The 2,976-nt window shown below is 53.0% G+C and overlaps 1 protein-coding gene across 1 annotated transcript in view; it reads right to left on the bottom strand.

The window, feature by feature from the left end:
- Nucleotides 1-2,769, bottom strand: part of PRRT3 (proline rich transmembrane protein 3) — a 9,748-nt gene extending 6,979 nt beyond the window's left edge. The window contains exon 1 of the mRNA XM_028101597.2: nucleotides 2,720-2,769. The gene's annotated coding sequence lies outside the window, so the exon portion shown is untranslated. The remainder of the gene's footprint in view (nucleotides 1-2,719) is intronic.
- Nucleotides 2,770-2,976: the final 207 nt, after the last annotated feature.

Raw genomic sequence — 2,976 nt, 5'->3', positions numbered from 1 at the left:
TCCCAAGGCCACACCAGGCTGCTCACCTATCCTTCAGTACCCACTGGGCTGTTCAATGCCCCAATCCTTTGCTCCTGCTGTTCTCTCAGCCTGGAATGCCCTCTCTTTTCTCCTTCACTGGCTGAAATCCTATTTTTTAAATGATTTTATTTTATTATTTATTTGACGGAGAGAGCAAGAGAGCACAAGCAGGGGGTGGGGCAGAGGGAGAGAGAGAAGCAGACTCTCCGCTGAGCAGGGAGCCTTATGTGGGGCTGGATCCCAGGACCCTGGGATGCTTAACCTACTGAGCCACCCAGATGCCCTCTGAAATCCTATTCTCAAAGGCCTGGCTCAAATATCAGACAGGTGGATAGGGAGAGGGACAGAGGGATCTGGGTTTGAATCCCAGCTTTGCCATTTCCTGGGTGAGTTACTTCACCTCTCCAAATTGTGGTTTTTTTCCATCAGTAAAATGGGTACCTGACTCAAAGGAGTTCTTACAAGGAGCTCTTACCTAACAGAACACATTATAGGCCAGGCCCATAATAGGAGTTCAATAAGCATTAGAGTCCTTTTACTTTCCCTTTGTCCAGAAGGCTTTCTTTCCCACCAGTCCCCTTCACTATTTCAACAAATAATTTGAACACATACTGTGTCGGGCCCTGGGGATAAAGCCGTGAACAGATTGACAAGATTCCTGCCCTCACGGAGCTGGCATTCTAGGGTAAGAGACAGACAATGGCTAGTTTTAAATAAGGGGAGCTATGAAGAAAATAAAACAGGGTTAAGAGATAGACGGATGGGGGCTACTTTACACAGTGGGTAGCAGGAGGCCTCTCTGGGGTAACATTTAAGCTAGATGCTGAATGAGAAGAAGGAGCCAGCCATTTGAAGATATGGGGGGAAAGTATTTGGCAAAGGGAACAGAAAGTGCTAAGGCCCTGACGCAGAATGAACAAGTGAATTCAAGAAATGAAAAGGCTAGTGTGGCTGGAGCATAGAAATTAAAGAGAAAGTAGCAGAGGGAGATAAAATCAGGAAGGTAGGGCTAGATCACAAGGGACTTTGTAAACCACAGGGAGGCACCTGGATTTTATTCTAAGTATCACAGGTAGCCAATGCAGATGTTAAGCATGAGGGCAACAAGGTCTGGTAAGAGGGGCTCCTGGGTGGCTCAGTCGATTAAGTGTCCGACTCTTGGCTTCGGCTCACGTCATGGTCTCAGGGTCGTGAGATTAAGCCCCATGTTGGGATCCGTGCTTAGCACAGAGTCTGCTTGAGATTCTTTCCCTCTCCCTCTGCCCCACTTGTACACGCGAACGCGCTCTCTCAAATAAAATAAATGAATAAGATCTTTAAAAGGGGGAGAGAGGCCAGTCCAGAAATCCAGGTAAGATATGATGGTAGCTCTTTTCAGCTCAGACATTTCTTTCCCTGACACCCCCTCTACCCTTTCCCATCACTGTGGTCACATAATGTAATCTCTGTCTCCTCCACTGGCCTATGGCTTCTCAAGGGCTGCATCTGCATCTTTATTTCTTATCTCCAGCCCCCTGCATATGCCTGGCCCCAGGTAGATATCCCCTAAAGATTCCTCTTCCTGAGAGTCCCTAGTTAAGCTAGGGAGGCCGGAAGGAACCCGATGGCCAGGAGACAGAGGGCAGGAGCACAGCAACCGTGAGAGAAGAGAGGCTGGCGTGTGTTTCGGAGCAGAAGCCCTGCTCCTTTTCTCTCTGGGAAGCAGGTGTGCCCAGAGCTCCCTGGCTCCTCATCCTTGGTGGGTCACATGCACCTTGAGAAGCCAATGAAAACTCCAGGAAATACCCAGGTTCATCAAAGGTTGTGGACAATTTCAGGGGGTTCAAAGATCTCTTAAACCCATCCCCTAAACTGAGTTTAGATTCTGCCTTAAAATCTTGTTAGCTCATTTCTCAAACATTCACTGAGCCCCATGCTCTGCTCCTATCCCAAACTAGGTGCTGGGGACCCGCAGAGAAGCCGCAGTTGGTGTCAGGAGTTGGGGCCAGCTGAGGAGGAAGGACTGAACGGCCATTAACGCATGTCCTGGTTAATAATAAAGCTCCTGTGTTGAGCACTTACCCAGTTAGGCTCCTGCACTAAGATTAGCTGCATGTCCTCCATCTCATCCAACCCTCCAAACCCAAGCAGGTGCGGGTATAACCATTTCATAGGGGAAGAAAGCGAGGTTCAGAGAGGTTTAGCAAATCGCCCAAGGTCACACAGCCAGCGAATAGCCACACGAGGCGTTGTGAAATCCGCAATGGCTCATTTTGAACAGAGTCCAAAAGCTTTTCAGAGGAGACGGTTGATTAGGCCTTCAGTAAGCATATGCCATCTGCTCACCACCCGCAGTTCAAACAAGATGTAGGCATCTGTGGACAAGGAGGGGGCTGCCCAGTCCTGGGTTCCCGCTGCAGGAGAGATTTTTTTGGGTGGGGGGGTGAGGGATAGGGGGGTATCTCCCTGCCCTAGGGACTGGGGAGAGGCCGGCCTGGGGGCAGGGCGAGGGCCGCCGCAGGGCAGCCTCGGGAGCTGGTCCATCTCGGGTTACCTCTCCTCCTCTGGCTTCTATCCCCTGGCTCCGCGCCTTCCCGCAGTGTCCCGGGTGGGGGTGGGAGCTGGCGCAGGCCCTGCCACTCGTGCCCAGAGAGGGGGCTGCCGGCCACGCTCCCTGCCTGGGCCCCGCCATCGCCCCCTCCCTGGGCCAGCTCCTCACCTGGGCGCCGCGCCGGCAGCCCCCGCGTTCACCTTGCGCGCGTCCCTCGCCGCGCCGCTCGCCGCGCCGCATCCTCCGAGATGCTCAGACTTGGCTAACAGAACCCCGCGCTGCCGATCGCGGAGCCCGCCCACAGGAACGCCATCCCCACTTAACCCTTTCCCCTTAGGGGTGGATTCTTCTCCCAGTCCCGACCTCCCCTCTCTCAGAGATTCTCAGGGCTAAGAGGGGACCCGAGGTACCTCCGAGGGATTTGG

The sequence above is a fragment of the Eumetopias jubatus genome, unplaced genomic scaffold (assembly GCF_037043125.1).
Source record: "Eumetopias jubatus isolate StellerSeaLion01/CBP00866 unplaced genomic scaffold, mEumJub1_p1.0 scaffold_1, whole genome shotgun sequence".
In the NCBI taxonomy this organism is placed as follows: domain Eukaryota; kingdom Metazoa; phylum Chordata; class Mammalia; order Carnivora; family Otariidae; genus Eumetopias; species Eumetopias jubatus.
The sequence above is the reverse complement of the archived record's forward strand: the minus strand, read 5'-3'. Positions and strand labels throughout refer to the sequence as shown.